Source organism: Pristiophorus japonicus, chromosome 23 (assembly GCF_044704955.1).
Source record: "Pristiophorus japonicus isolate sPriJap1 chromosome 23, sPriJap1.hap1, whole genome shotgun sequence".
Taxonomy (NCBI): Eukaryota; Metazoa; Chordata; class Chondrichthyes; family Pristiophoridae; genus Pristiophorus; species Pristiophorus japonicus.
In genome coordinates, this window is record NC_091999.1 from 23,814,359 (window position 1) to 23,831,624 (window position 17,266).

A 17,266-nucleotide genomic window follows, 5' to 3' on the forward strand; every position below is an offset into this window, starting at 1 on the left:
CAGAATAAAGACACCTTTATCTCTGCATTTGTAAGTCAAGTCCCAGAGTGCAATTGACAGCACAGCGACAACGCAGTACCTCTAACATTATGGTCTGTCACAGTCATATGTCAGGTTCTATTAAAGAGCAAGGGGAGAGGAAGAAGAATGGAAGAGCTGTAGTGGTTGGGGCTTCAATAGTCAGGGAAGCAGACAATCAGTTCTGCGGCCGCAGCTGTGACTCCAGGATGGTATGTTGCCTCACTGCAGCTCGGGTCAAGGATGTCACCGAACGGTTGCAGGGCTTTCTGGGTGGAGGAGGATGAACAGCCAGAGGTCCTGATCCGTATCGGGACAAACGTCATGGGTAGTAAGAGGGATGAGGTTCTGCAGGCAGAATTTAGGGAGCTAGGAGACAGATTAAAAAGCAAGACCTCAAAACTAGTAATCTCCAGATTAATCCAGTTGTCAAGAGCTAGTGAGTACGGAAATAGGAGAATAGAGCAGGTAGATGTGTGACTGATTGAAATAGTACAAGAGGGAGGGCTTTCGAATCCTGAAGCATTGGAACCGCTTCTGGTGGAGGTGTGACCTGTACAAGCCAGAACGGGTTTCACCTCAACAGAGCCGGACCAATATCCACGCGGGTTGGTCGGGTGGGGTTGCGGGGGTTGAGAGGGGTTGATCGTGCTGTTGCGGAGGGTTTAGATTATCTTGGCTTGGGAATAGGAACAGGAGAATAGATTCTCTTTGAAGGGGAATTAATAATGGAGCGCAGGGAAATGGCAGAGACGTTGAACAAATATTTTGTACCGGTATTCACGGTAGAAAACCCCAAAAACATCCCAATAGTGGATAATCAAGGGGCTATAGGTAGCGAGGAACTTAATCCAATCACTATCACTAATGAAGTAGTATTAGGTAAAATAATGGGACTAAAGTTGGACAAGTCTCCTGGACCTGATGCATTATATCTTAGGATCTTTAGAGAAGTGGCTGCAGAGATAGTAGATGCATTTGTTGTAATCTACCAAAATTCCCTGGATTCTGGGGTGGTCCCATCAGATTGGAAAACCACAAATGTAATGCGACTATTTCAAAAATCAGGCAGCTACAAATTAGGAAACTAGACCAGTTAGCCAAATATCTGTCATTGTGAAAATGCTGGAGTCCATTATTAAGGAAGCAGTAGCGGGACATTTGGAAAGCAGGATCCAATCAAGAAGAGTCTGCATGTTTTTATGAAAGGGAAATCACGTTTGGAAAATTTGCTGGAGTGGGTAACGAGCAGGGTGGATAAAGGATAATCATTAGATGTGTTGTATTTGGATTTCCAGAAGGCATTCGATAATGTACCACATAAGTGGTTACTGCACAAATTAAAAGCTCACCTGGTTGTGTAATATATTACCATTGATTGAAGATTGACTAACTAACAGAGCAAACCATACAATAGCCAAGAGATCAGGAGAAGTGAAAGGTGGAAGGAACATAGTTATGATTATACATTCTGGGGAGGGTTTCTTGGCAAGATATGCAGTTACTGTTGAAGAAGCTGGTAATGAGCAAGGGAATTGCAGCTGCAAAAATCCCCAACCACCTTTAAAGCTGGAGTAGCAGGAAGAGCTGCATCTGAGTTTCCTGTGGGCGGCTGGGCATGTGAGCCGCTCCTACGCCCGGATGAAACGTGCTGCAATAAGCACTGAAACACCGCCTACTTTTCAAAAGCATCTGTTTGACGGACATTCCACCATTTGTTTCTGACAAACAGTTGGCCATATATGTTTGATGTGCTGTCGGCCGTGTTAGTATGACGTAGCTATGTTTCTGTGACGTCTCATTACATGAACTTATGTTTCTTTACAACCATTTAAATAAAACATGACTTAAATTCCCACAAAGGAAACAATTTTACTTTTTCAATAAAAACTAGCAAATAGGCGACAGAAATAAAGATACAGGCAGCCACGATTAAAGTGTTTGACAGGTTTGAGCCACAATGCCCTTCACACTACCCAGATGCTTTGTCGTTTGGCGAGTAGCACATGTGCGAACAGTCCTCCCATAGAGCACCGCGGCCCGGGGACCACATTGAGCCTTTTTTGGCCGCTTTGCATTGTGAAAGCTCTGTTATTCACGACTCCTTAAATCATTGAAAGGATGTGAGCTAAAGGAACCAGTGAATGCCAATTTATTCAAGCCCCCATAAGGCAATCAGAGCTCTCCGTATGAGCTAATAGCACTTGGTCAGATGTATTTCAGGTTAATCAAAGCATGGAAGTTATATTATTGAGTCAGAGACCGGAAAGTAAGAAGAGCAAATTGTACAAAAATCTTTATTTTCCCCAGAGTCCCCGAAACATACAACTATTTTCTATTTCATATCCTCCCTCATTCGGTTGAGTGATTGCAAGACAACTGTTTTCAAGTTTGGAAAGTTACAGCTGTCTTTAGGTGAAATTTAAAGAAAGTAATGGGCCGGAGCCTTCCACGAGCAGAACAACACGATAAATATCCAGCTTTAAAGGAATACACAGGATGAAATCACCCACAGAGGCAGAATATAGGAACTAGAACCTTTCCTATTAAGTAAGCGACAAGCTGACCTTGGAGCTCCTGGAGCTGATCTGAACATCCATCCATCAAGTCAAGGGAAAACAGCTGATCAGAAGCAGAAAGGACAGTTTAGAAGTCAGTTCATTCGATGGTGGTCGATTCACAGGTCGATTTTCGGACCGATTGAATAATGCAACTTGTTTTCTCGGCCGCTCCTGGAATCATTTGGCTGACAATTGGATCCGAGGTTAATTTGGTATATTCTCTGTGTGTCTGAGCGCCTGACAGCGCGCTGCACACTGTGGCTGCATCTGCCCGCGATTCCAACAGGCAGGAGCTCCGCCGAACAGGCCAATGGCAGTTTTTGTACGGTGGTGATGTTGCTTTCCATCTCTGCATGTCTCAGGGCGCTGTAATACACGCCAGCGTCAGTAGGGTGCAGCCCGGAGATGTTTAAGCTGATGAATTTATTCGTGGTCTGGAGCTCTGCAGAGAAACGTGTTTGAGCAAAATCTGCATTATTCTCACCACCGTTCGAATATTGCCTCAGTGTAAACGTGGGCTGTGTGTCTGGGTGTTACCAGTAGCAGAATAAATAATACAAGCTCCATGCAGTTTCATAATACAGCTTAAATCACCATTTCACCCTGTGCCTTAACTCCTGAGGACAGCTGGTGAGTGACAGAGTCTCCTTTACTCAGATCTGGGCAACTTGTTCAAACAGGAAAAGGTCAGACCGGGCTGTGATTACAATTCAGTTTCAACCCATATTAGAAATGATAGAAAAGATTAAATAGGTTTTCTCCACAATTATCTTTCAGAAATGTCCCACGCAACCCCGCTGCTGAGTCATCGCATTGTCGCTGCTGCTTTGTAAAAGGGGTTTGTATATTTAAAGACACCCATTCTAATACCCACTCTCAATATTCGTGTGTCGTGTCTCAGGATGCTCTCGGTTGTGCTGTGAGACCGTAGGTGGTGAGCTGGCAGCCAGTGTACGGCAACACTCCGAGCTGGGCTACACTCAGTGTACTTATACGGGAATGGTTTGGTTTTAAACACCAGTGCTGGGAATGAAACCTTTACCTGGTTATTGTGACTGAAATTTGCAGGATTGTTGATGGCTTTGTTTTATAGGGGGAGGGGCGCTTTTTAGCCATTTCCCGTTCGTCTAATTAATGTTCACGGGAGCAGAATGCGGAGAAATTGTACAAAAGGGCAGGGTGATTGGAGGCTGGGTTCAAACGCAGAGGATGAATGTTGGGCGGCTATAAATCGCCAGGGTGTGGTGCAGGGCAGATTCACGGCCCCCGAAGTGAGGTGTTGGACGGCATCAAACCACCAGACTGAGGTGTTGGGCGTGTTCAGAGCGCAAGGGTAGGTGTAACGTGAACCAATAGCCCCAGGGTGAGATGTATGGCGTGTTTAGACCCCCAGGGTGAGATGTAGGGCGATTTCAGTGCCCTAAGGGTGAGGTGTGGAGCTGGTGCAGAGCACCAGTATGAGGTGTAGGGCGGGTTCAGACCCCTAAGGCGAGGTGTAGGCCGGGTTCTTTTTAATAAAAGATCAACATCAGCATGGCCGGAAAAAATGTCCTTACAACTTTCACTCATATTAGAAATGGATATGGCGCAGAAATCAAATAAATTACAGGCGGATGCGATTTATTGTTCGCCCCGTTAATATCGATCTCTACCATTGGTATAATTAATGGCATCAGAAATCAGATCTCAGTGTGTGTCATTGATTCACATTTTAATGTTGTGTTTTCGATCTGCCACACTCTTCTCGTCACGTGTTCTGTCCACAGTTTACTAACCAAAGCCATCGTTCGATATGACTGATGTCTTTTTTTGATGATTGTGCCCGATGTACCGACCCAACCCATTTGCGGATTTCACACATTAATCTTCAATTCATTCCACAATTTGCACAACTTTTGGAATAAAGCAGAATTTAACACAATGCCCGGGATCTGATCCACAAAATGTATATTGTGACCTGACACCATCTACAGCTTTTCAGTGAATTGTTCAGATCTCGGGGGAAAGTGTGGGATATTCACTGACCTGATGCAGTTCCTCCTTATGGGAAGCTGGGTTAGAGCAGTCCTGAAATAATATGCCGAGCAGCAGCAAAGGTTTTACTAAAGACAGAGAGAAGGAAGTTCGTAGCATTATGGATAAAGAGTGGAGACAGGGGAAGAGAAGGTACATACAGGCACGGAAGTAGCATCGAAAGACAAAGGGTGAATTGTGGCACCACAGACATGATTTCTGAAGTTAATTTTATTATAACTACGAGTTGAAATCACAAACTAATATTAATCCGCCGTTTTACTCTCGCTGCATAGAGATAAATCACGAAGGAATTATTTTCAAGTGGCAGGCGTTTGTGTTAATACTTTCCTCTTCAACCATCATTTCACGAACTGCCTGTTCCACTGTGCCGTGGTGTCTCCATGGTAACATTAAATAATAGTAATAGTCATCATATTCATCGTCACCATCATCTCAAACAAAATAACCATCATCGCCACCATTACACATTTAACCAATAATAACATCTGGGTTACAGCAGTGAAGGGGAGAATGGATTTTCACTGAGAAAGAAATACTTATTAAGAAGTGATATAATAAGAACATAAGAACATAAGAAATGGGTACAGGATTAGGCCATGCAGTCCCTCGAGCCTGCTCCGCCATGCAATAGATCAATGCTGATCTGATCATGAACTCAACTCCACTTCCCTGCCTGCTCCCCATAACCCATCATCCCCTTTAAAACTTTAAGTAACTATTTATGTCTTAAATTTATTTTATGTCCCAGTATCCACAGTTCCCTGCGGCAGCGAATTTCACAGATTTTCAACACTCTGAGAGAAGAAATGACTCCTCATCTCTGTTTTAAATGCGCGGCCCCTTATTCTAAGATCATGCCCTCTAGTTCTACTCCACCCCATCAGTGGAAACATCTTCTCTGCATCCACGTTGCCAAGCCCTCTCATACTCTTATACGTTTCGATATGATCACCGCTCATACTTCTGCATTCCAATGAGTAGAGGCCCAATCTACTCAACGTTTCCTCAGAAGTCACCCACTCATCCCCGGAATCAACTTAGTGAAGCTTCTCTGAACTGCCTACAAGCAAGTATATCTTTTCGTAAATATGGAAACCAAAACTGCACACAATATGTGGCCTCACCAATATTCTGTACAGCTGTAGCAAGACATCCCGGCTTTTATACTCCATCCCCTTTGCAATAAAGGCCAAGATTCCATGGGCCCTCCTGATCACTTGGTGTACCTGCATACGATCGTTTTGTTTTTCATGCACCAGCACCTTCTCTTCCCGCTGAACTGTGGCACTTTGCAATCTTTCTCCATTTACATAAGAACTTGCTCGTTGATTTGTTCTGCAAAAGCGCTTGACCTCCCACTTCCCAGCATTATACTCCATCTGCCAAATTCTTACCCATTCACTTAGCCTGTCTATGTCCTTTCGCAGTTTTTTGTGCCCTCCTCACACATTGCTTTTCCTCTCATCTATTTATCATCAGCAAAATTGAATACTTTACTCTCAGCCCCTTCCTCCTAGTTGTTAATATAGATTGTACATATCTGAGGTCCCAGCACTGATGCATGCGGCGCCGCACTGGTTGCCAACCAGAGAATGAACAATTTTTCCCGACTCTCTGTTTTCTGTTAGTAAGCCAATCCTCTATCCATGCTAATATATTACCCCAACCCCTTGAACTATTATCTTGTTCTGTAATCTTTTATGTCAAATGGCTTCCGGAAATCCAAATACATCACATCTTCTGTTCCCCATTTATCCACCCTGTTCGTTAGATCCTCAAAGAATTCCAGCAAATTTGTCAAAAATGATTTTGCTTCATAAATCCATGGTGACTCTGCTTGACCGAATTTTGCTTTTCCAAATGTCCTGTTACTGCTTCTTTCATAATGGACTCCAACATTTTCCCAACCACAGATGTTAGGCTAATTGGTCTATAGTTTTCTGCTTTTTGGCTGACTCCTTTTTTAAACAGGGATTTTACATAATGATGAGGAGCAGTGCGAGATGGTTCCACATTACATTCCCTGAGTCTGAAGCTATGCGGTCCTGGAAACCCTCTGTCGGAACAGAAATAGAGTACCATGCCCCACTGCCCTGCTGATCCAAACAATGCTAAACAGGGATCTGCAGCAGCAATCTCTCCAATAAAACAGGGCATGCAAGCAGTTTAAGGGCGCCCATGAACAGACTAACTATTTGTACTACGTCGCCCTTCTGCGCATATGCACATTAATGTGTCTGTGTGTGTGTATGTGCGTGTGTGTGTGTGTGTGCGTGTGTGTGTGTGTGTGTGTCTGTGTATGTGTGGCTGAGTGCATGTCTATATGTCTATGGATGTCTATGTGTGTGTGTGAGTACGGCTGTCTGTGCATGTGTGTATGTGTATATGTATGTCTATTTGTCCGTGTTGCCAATGCACTATGCCATAGTTGTATGATCGGCAGGAGTGAGCTCTCTGATCACTTTACAAAGATCATGATCTCTATGTACAGTGGTGGCTGTTTAGAGAGGTAAAAATGGGCGGGAAGAAGAAATCCCAGCCAAGCTGATAAGATCCCCGTCCTATTTGAGTTTTCCACTTCAGGCCTGGTAAAGGCAGTGATGACAGTCTCTTTTTCCTGGAGTTTAGACTGGAACAATTGAAGTGAAACTCTTCCTGTCTCTGATTATTGTCCTGAACAGAGTTTGTGATATTTTGAACCATTCTATAAGATTCTCCAATTCTCATACAACTTCTCGTTTCCATCTACGGGTGCTTCTTCTCTATCTGTTTCTCTGTCTAACCTGCTGTGTGTCTGCTGTTTATTTTCAGGGATGACTAGCGGAGACTCTGTGTCCCAAGGAGTCGGGTCAGAGTTGTGTGCAGATTCAGCAATAAATTGCAGTTACTCTGTATTGGCTACAAGCTATGGCCTGTTCTGGTATAGAAACATAGAAACATAGAAAATAGGTGCAGGAGCAGGCCATTCAGCACTTCTAGCCTGCACCGCCATTCAATGGGTTCATGGCTGAACATGAAACTTCAGTACCCCCTTTCTGCTTTCACGCCATACTCCTTGATCCCCCGAGTAGTAAGGACTTCATCTAACTCCCTTTTGAATATATTTAGCGAATAGGCCTCAACTACTTTCTATTGTAGAGAATTCCACAGGTTCACCACACTCTGGGTGAAGAAGTTTCTCCTCATCTCGGTCCTAAATGGCTTACCCTTATCCTTAGACTGTGACCCCTGGTTCTGGAATTCCCAAACATTGGGAACATTCTTCCTGCATCCAACCTATCCAAACCCGTCAGAATTTTAAACGTTTCTATGAGGTCCCCTCTCACTCTTCTGAACTCCAGTGAATACAAGCCCAGTTGATCAAGTCTTTCTTGATAGGTCAGTCTCACCTTCCCGGGAATCAGTCTGGTGAGTCTTCGCTGCACTCCCTCAATAGCAAGAATGTCCTTCCTCAAGTTAGGAGACCAAAACTGTACACAATACTCCAGGTGTGGCCTCACCAAGGCCCTGTAAACTGTAGCAACACCTCCCTACCACTGTACTCAAAGCCCCTCGCTATGAAGGCCAACATGCCATTTGCTTTCTTAACCGCCTGCTGTACCTGCATGCCAACCTTCAATGACTGATGTTCAATGACATCCAGGTCTCGTTGCACCTTCCCTTTTCTTAATCTGTCACCATTCAGATAATAGTCTGTCTCTCTGTTTTTACCACCAAAGTAGATAACCTCGCATTTATCCACATTATACTTCATCTGCCACGCATTTGCGCACTCACCTAACCTATCCAAGTCACTCGGCAGCCTAATAGCATCCTCCTCGCAGCTCACACTGCCACCCAATTTAGTGTCATCCGCAAATTTGGAGATACTACATTTAATCCCCTCGTCTAAATCATTAATGTACAATGTAAACAGCTGGGGCCCCAGCACAGAACCCTGCGGTACCCCACCAGTCACTGCCTGCCATTCCGAAAAGTACCCATTTACTCCTACTCTTTGCTTCCTGTCTGACAACCAGTTCTCAATCCACGTCAGCACACAACCCCCAATCCCATGTGCTTTAATTTGCACATTAATCTCCTGTGTGGGACCTTGTCGAAAGCCTTCTGAAAGTCCAAATATACCACATCAACTGGTACTCCTTTGTCCACTTTACTGGAAACATCCTCAAAAAATTCCAGAAGATTTGTCAAGCATGATCTCTCTTTGACAAATCCATGCTGACTTGGACCTATCATGTCAACATTTTCCAAATGCGCTGCTATGACATCCTTAATAATTGATTCCATCATTTTACCCACTACTGAGGTCAGGCTGACCGGTCTATAATTCCCTGCTTTCTCTCTCCCTCCTTTTATAAAAAGTGGGGTTACATTGGCTACCCTCCACTCGATAGGAACTGATCCAGATTCAATGGAATGTTGGAAAATGACTGTCAATGCATCCGCTATTTCCAAGGCCACCTCCTTAAGTACTCTGGGATGCAGTCCATCAGGCCCTGGGGATTTATTGGCCTTCAATCCCATCAATTTCCCCAACACAATTTCCCGACTAATAAAGATTTCCCTCAGTTCCTCCTCCTTACTAGACTCTCTGACCCTTTTTTATCCGGAAGGTTGTTTGTGTCCTCCTTTGTGATTACTGAATCAAAGTACTTGTTCAATTGGTCTGCCATTTCTTTGTTCCCCGTTATGACTTCCCCTGATTCTGACTGCAGGGGACCTACGTTTGTCTTTCCTAAACTTTTTCTCTTTACATACCTATATAAACTTTTGCAATCCGCCTTAATGTTCCCTGCAAACTTCTTCTCGTACTCCATTTTCCCTGCCCTAATCAAACCCTTTGTCCTCCTCTGCTGAGGTCTAAATTTATCCCAGTCCCCAGGTTCGTTGCTATTTCTGGCCAATTTGTATGCCATTTCTTTGGCTTTAATACTATCCCTGATTTCCCTAGATAGCCACGGTTGAGCCACCTTCCCTTTTTTATTTTTACGCCAGACAGGAATGTATAATTGTTGTAATTCATCCATGCGGTCTCTAAATGTCTGCCATTGCACATCCACAGTCAACCCCTGAAGTATCATTAGCCAATCTATCTTACCCAATGCACGCCTCATACCTTCAAAGTTACCCTTTTTACGTTCTGGACCATAGTCTCTGAATTAACTGTTTCATTCTCCATCCTAATGCAGAGTTCCACCATGTTATGGTCACTCTTCCCCAAGGGGCCTCGCACAATGAGATTGCTAATTAATCCTCTCTCATTACACAACACCCAGTCTAAGATGGCCTCCCCGCTAGTTGGTTCCTCGACATATTGGTCTAGAAAACCATCCCTTATGCGCTCCAGGAAATCCTCCTCCACCGTATTGCTTCCAGTTTGGTTAGCCAAATCTATGTGCATATTAAAGTCACCTATTATAACTGCAGCACCTTCATAGCATGCACTCGTAATTTCCTGTTTGATGCCCTCCCCAACATCACTACTACTGTTTGGAGGTCTGTACACAACTCCCACTAACTTTTATTGCCCTTTAGTGTTCTGCAGCTCTACCCATATAGATTCCACATCATCTAAGCTAATGTCTTTCCTAACTATTGCATTAATCTCCTCTTTAAACAGCAATGCTACCCCACCTCCTTTTCCTTTTATTCTATCCTTCCTGAATGTTGAATACCCCTGGATGTTGAGTTCCCAGCCCTGATCATCCTGGAGCCACGTCTCCGTAATCCCAATCAGATCATATTTGTTAACATCTATTTGCACAGTTAATTCATCCAGCTTATTGCGGATACTCCTTGCATTAAGACACAAAGACTTCAGGCTTGCTTTTTTAACACCCTTTGTCCTTTTAGAATTTTGCTGTAAAGTTGCCCTTTTTGTTCTTTGCCTTGGGTTTCTCTGCCCTCCACTTTTCCTCATCTCTTTTCTGTCTTTTGCTTTTGCCTCATTTTTGTCTCCCTCTGTGTACCTGCATAGGTTCCCATCCCCCTGCAATATTAGTTTAACTCCTCCCCAACAGCACTAGCAAACACTCCCCCTTGGACATTGGTTCCGGTCCTGCCCAGATGCAGACCGTCCGGTTTGTACTGGTCCCACCTCCCCCAGAACCGGTTCCAATGCCCCAGGAATTTGAATCCCTCCCTGCTGCACCACTGCTCAAGCCATGTATTCATCTGCTCTATCCTGCGATTCCTACTCTGACTAGCACGTGGCACTGGTAGAAATCCCGAGATTACTAATTTTGAGGTCCTACTTTTTAATTTAGCTCCTAGCTCCTTAAAATCTTCTCGTAGGACCTCATCCCTTTTTTTACCTATGTCGTTGGTACCAATGTGCACAGAGACAACTGGCTGTTCTCCCTCCCACTTCAGAATGTCCTGCACCCGCTCCGAGACATCCTTGACCCTTGCACCAGGGAGGCAACATACCATCCTGGAGTCTCGGTTGCGGCCGCAGAAACGCCTATCTATTCCCCTCACCATCGAATCCCCTATCACTATCGCGCTCCCAATCATTTTCCTGCCTTCCTGTGCAGCAGAGCCAGCTACGGTGTCATGAACTTGTCTGCTGCTGCCCTTCCCTGGTGAGTCATCCCCCCGAACAGTACTCAAAGCAGTGTATCTGTTTTGCAGGGGGATGACCACAGGGGACCCCTGCACTATCTTTCTTGCACTGCTCTTCCTGCTGGTCTTCCATTCCCTATCTGGCTGTGGACACTTCTCCTGCGGTAAGACCAACTCACTACACGTGATACTCACGTCATTCTCAGCATCGTGGATGCTCCAGAGTGAATCCACCCTCAGCTCCAATTCCACAACGCGGATCGTCAAGAGCTCGAGGCGGATACACTTCCCACACACGTAGCGCCCAGAGACACCGGAAGTGTCCCCGAGTTCCCACATGGTACAGGAGGAGCATATCACGTGACCGAGCTCTCCTGCCATGTCTTAACCTTAGATACCCTTAAATTGGTAATAACAATGCTAAAGTTCACTTACTGATATAAAAAAGAAAAGAAAATTTACTCACCAATCACTAGCCAATCACTTACCCCATTGGCTGTGACTTCACTTTTTGATTCCTTTCTACTTCTATTTTGCTTTCTCTCCCGCTGTAGCTGCAGCGGTCGCCTTTATAGGTCGCTCCCCTCTCAACAACTGCCGCTGGCTCTCGATCTCCCGCTGGGCCTTTTATTGGTCGCTCCCCTCTCACCAACTGCTGTTGGCTCTCGACCTCCCGCTGGGCCTTTTATAGGTCGCTCCCCTCTCAGCAACTGCCGCTGGCTCTCGATCTCCCGCTGGGCTTTTGATAGGTCGCTCCCCTCTCACCAACTGCCGCTCTGCAGTATCTCCACCAAGCCCCCCAGTATCTGATCGGAGCCGATAGTTAAGGCATTTGAACACTTCAGCAGGAATCTCAACCGGACACAAAGAACTTTTCACTTATCCATGAAAGGCATTAAGATCAGAAACAGTGCCGTGTATTACTATGTGCGATGACCCACAGTGAATAAGAATCCCTCGGGCCTCATGCATAAACAGGTCACAGGTCAGCAAATGTGGGCTCTGGAAAAATGCCAGCGATTGAATCCTACAGAGTTTGTTGAGGAAATAAATGTGAAAGTACAAACTGATCCGAGAGGTATTCTTCAGTTAAAGTCATTGCTGTCAGTGTTGGGAAACGTGAAATATCTCTAGCATTTTATTGTACCATCAAATTCAGACATTTCCACTCCAGTAATACACAACCCTGCAGATCTCTCTGATTTCTAACAGGCTCAATCTGTGAAAGTAAAAGTCCTGGGTGATGCAGATCTGACATTTGAGTCTTTCAAAAGTTATCTAATCTCTAAGTCGGCCTAGGGGGCGGGAAAATTCAGAGCTTCTGGGATGCTAATACCACAAGTAGTGACTGATTGAAATCAGCTCTTTACTGGTATCGTATCCCGGTTTTACTATTATCGTGTCCAAGTGGCTTTAAGACTGTAACTATTAATGATGCTGATGAATTGGACGATATTCATTAATACTAGGGCTTGAAATTAATTTGGAATTATTTACTTTTTCACCTTAATTATGGTGAGATCTATATATCTATTGATAGAGACATTGAGGTCGACCGAAAGGTATACAAAGCCAGAAACGCAGTCCGATTGACAGAGACACGGTGCAGGAGTGTGAGACAGATAGAAAGACACACAGGCACTGACTGGGAAGGAAAGAGTTTGGAGGGAGCCATCAGTAATTGGTCCTCAACTGACAGTGATTCGTCCACAGCTGGCGTTGGATTTGAGAGATCATCCAATCCAAGCCCTGAGAAACGCACCTCAGTTTTGAAATAAATGATGACTGCCGCTGATTTGGGTTTGCTCTTTATTATCAGACCAAAAACGGCAACATATTTAAAACATTCAATTATTGTACATCGAAATCTAAACTAGACACCATGTGTTCCCCATGTTCACTACTGATAATAATTGCCATGCTGCCCGGTGAGTCTATGTTTAAAGGGTCAGTTTGTGCTCCATGGGTTATATTTACTATCAGACTTTTAACACATTCTGTATTTTGTTCCAGGAAGGAGTGGCGAAGATTCAGTGTCCCAGCATCCGTCTGAAGTAATGATTCAGGAGGGTCAGACCTTAAAACTGAACGGTAATTACTCAGCAGCGTACACTGCCCCAATTCTCTTCTGGTATGTCCAGTATCCCGGGGAAGTTCCGAGATATTTACTGAACAGATACGGCAAGGGGAATAGGGATCATTCTCCTGATTTCCCAGGACGGTTTTCTGCTGCTTTGGACCAAGACTAGTAAACAGTTCCTTTAAATATATCCGGGGCTCTTGTCTCTGAATCTGCCGTGCATCACTCTGCGCTGACCCCCACACTGCTACACGGGCGCAGTCAGTCCGTACAAAACAAGCAATGGAATTTAATTACCTCTCACTGAATCAGCTCTGAGACCCGGCATTGGGATGTTACAATAGAAATCAAACAATAAAACGAAAACGCTCGATAATATATAGCTGGGTAGATAACTAACTAGATAGACCGGCAGATAGCTAAATACACAGTCTCTCTCACTCTCTCTCTCTCTCTCTCTCTCTGTCTCTCTCTCTCTCTATCTCTTCACCCAATGATCCCTTCCTCCTTTCTTTGAAATTATCATCAGATGCAGACAAAAGTGTTAATTCATGCTGCGGCGTCTGCAACGTGTTTCACTGCTCAGTAACGCCGTTGTAATGATTAGTTTCGCAGCTGAATGATGAAATAATTGGACACTAGCGCTGTTCCAACCATCACCCGAATTCCAGACTGCAATTACTCCAACAGGTTATCAAGATCGCGAAGTGCATAAAAAAGTTAACTCTGATTATTATTTTAAATGAAACCGCGGAAGTAGAACCTGAGGACGCAAGTTCAAACTATGAAAGGTCAGCTTAGGACTGATGCTGAAAATTCTTCAGACGCAATATGATTTACCTAGTTTCTCTTTTATTCTTTCTTCCCCTCCCCCTTTCAGTGCTCCATAAGAATCTTTTCATTCGGAACAATCGCCAGTTCTGATGAAGGTTCATCTACCTGAAAGGTCAACTCTGTTTCTCTCTCCACAGATGCTGCCTGGCCCTCTGAGATTTCCAGCATTTTATTTTTTATGTCAGATTCTATCATCCGCAGTATTTTGCTTTTGTATTATGATTTACCTCTTGGTGTTCGCGCCATCGCATTCTGCTCAAACCTGCCAGTGACTCTCCATTTTATTGAGGTTAAAGGAGTTATTTTAATTTACCACATCATTGTGTTCAAATCCTTCATGGCTCGCTTCCCGTCTACATCCCCCTTTTATCGGCTATGCTTAGTGGTAATGGTCAGCAAACAGCTCCTTTAATGGGAAGCTCCCGCACAGCTGTCAGAACAACATTAATTGTTTCCTTCACTGCTCTCGCTTTACAAATTGACCCTGTTAAAGAGGTAACATAGACAGATTTTTGAGCGATAAGGGAATAAATGGTCATGGGGAGAGCGCAGGGAAGTGGAGCTGAGTCCATGATCCGATCAGCCATGATCTTGTTGAATGACGCAACAGGCTCAAGGAGCCAGGTGGCCTAATCCTGCTTCTATTTCTTGTGTTCTTATAACATTTGCCACCTAGCTACATACGGAGATATTAGAGCAGATATTTAGGGGTGGAATTCCAGAGTTTAGGGCCGAGGCAGGTGAAGACACGGCGGCTAATTTTGGAGCGATTAAATTGGGATTGCACAAGTGGCCAGAATTGAAGGAGCAGACAGGTCGTGGAGGGTTGTCGGTTTCAACAGTCTGAAATTAATGCAACTGCATCTTAAACCTTTCCTTTCGTTATTAATTATAGGGATATTGATTTCACTGGCATGTCAGCATTTATTGCCCATCCCTTGGTTTCCCCTTGAGAAATTGCTGGTGAGCCATCTGCTTTTCGAACCACTGCAGTTCTGCTCCTTTCAAGCGTTTGATACAACTGGGGGGCATGCAGGGCCATTTCAAAGAGCTAAATCACGTTGAGTATGGGACTGGAGTCACTTTTGGGGTAAGGACGGCTGATTTCTTTCCCTGACGGGACATTAGTGTACCCGTTGGGGTTTTTGCCAATGCCGATCACTTTATGGTCACTTTTTCTGATACCAGCCTCTCATTTATTTTTTAAAAATCGGAATTTAAATTCCCAAACTACGCAGGTACCATTTTAATTCGTGCAATAAACTGCTTCGCCCAGGCCTCTGGATTACAAATGGAGTAACATAACGAAAATACCGCTGCAACATTTTTAAGGCGTAATGTTCTCTGCCTCAAACACTATTTGTGGCAAAATGTCCCATGCTCCAACAACTCCCACGCTCGCGTCCATGCATATATTTTTCTGAGCTTCTGTCACTCTCTTGTTAATATGTTGCATTTTATGATCTTTCTTTACCGATTCCCACAAGCAGAGGAATCAGTCTTTTCATCTTCTCTCCAGTAAAGCTACTTTACAACAAAAACTCGATTAGATCGCATAAACTTATTAGCTTCAATCGAAATCTCAAGTCTCCAATCATAAATGCAGTTACAATTGCTAGGTTCGTCTTTGTCCATATCAGTAGTTAAAGCTTCCAACTTTCATATGATTTCTATAAAGGCCATCTTGCTCTACAGATATCAATCTTACAGTGGAACAACCAGCCCAGCAGTAAGAGTACTAGACCAGTAACTCGCAGTTCGTAAGTTCGAAGCTCCCCAAGCCGTGAAACTGATGTAAAATACAGCTGAAAATATGTGAGTTGCCAAAAGGAAAGTAGGATGAAAGCTGACGGATGGTTGTTAAAAACCACAATTGGTTGAATAATATCTTTCATTGTAGGGAATCTGTTCCTCACTTAACCTGCTTCTCTGCTAATACACTCAAGGCGCCAGGGGATTGGCTAGTAAAACCTCGCTGTAGTCATTCACCTCCCAGGAACAAAGAACATTTTGAGCCCTAAAAATTTAGTTGTCCGAGTACAGCAATCACTAAAAGCTAGCGGACTGGACAGCTACACAGGCTCTCGTATGGATTGTTCAGCCACCAAAGAACTCACTTCCGGAGTGGAAGCAAGTCTTTCTCGATTCCAAGGGACTGCCTATGATGATGATGATGATGATGATGATGAACACATTTAACACAGAATTTGACAGATTTTTGATCGATGAGGAAATAAAAGGGTCAGGGGGAGCAGGCAGGGAACTGAGTCCATGATCAAATCAACCATGATCTTATATATTGTGGAGTAGGCTTGTGGGGCCAGGTGGCCTCCTCCTGTTGCTATTTCTTATGTTCTTGTGTAAATCCGTGCTTCGAGTCCGAAGCTCCCCTGTTTACCCTGGCACCGAGAAGAGCAGATACAGGACATTGAAAAACTAACTCCTACAAGACGATGGAAACCTACTTCTGCCGATGGCATCTCCGGCCAAACCCGGAAAAGATTGTCACCTCGGCATTCCACCTTCACACCCATCAAGCATACCAAGCTTTGAAAGGCTCCTTATGTGGAATAGCGGTAAACGATGCCAAAAAAAACCCCTCCTATTTAGGATTCACGCTGGATCACACGCTGTCATATAGACAACATCTCCAGTGCCTTGGCAAGAAACTGAAGAGTAGAATGAACATGATCGAGAAACTCGCCGGAACCACATGAGGATCAGACCCTCAAGCCCTCCCCCTCCCCCCGTACTACAGCACTCGCACTGGTTTACTCTGCAGTGGAGTTCCGCTTTCCGGCTTGGATATCAATTTCGGTTGTTAAATCCGTTGATGTCCAGCTGAATTCTACTATGAGAATAATCACCGGTACGCTTTTATCGACACCAACACCTTGGCTCCCCGTGCTTACAAACATTGCACTACCACACACACGTCGCAAATAATTATTCTCCAGAAAATACATGCTGATACAAAAATATGCTGATCCAGGCAGAATTGAACAATCTGCTACCAACCCGTCTTAAATGTGGAAGGCCATTTTGGGGCACTACCAAAGCCCCTCAACGATCTCCCCTCAGCCTTAACGACCGATGGCCAAATGCCTGGTAGAACTGAAATGGATTCCTTATAGTAAACCCCACAGTACATCCTGTAGAATCTGAACTT

The 17,266-nt window shown here is 44.4% G+C and overlaps 1 pseudogene; it reads left to right on the forward strand.

Moving 5' to 3' along the window:
- The first annotated feature begins 746 nt into the window (after positions 1–746).
- Positions 747–17,266, forward strand: part of LOC139235444 (Ig heavy chain C region-like) — a 66,505-nt pseudogene continuing 49,985 nt past the window's right edge.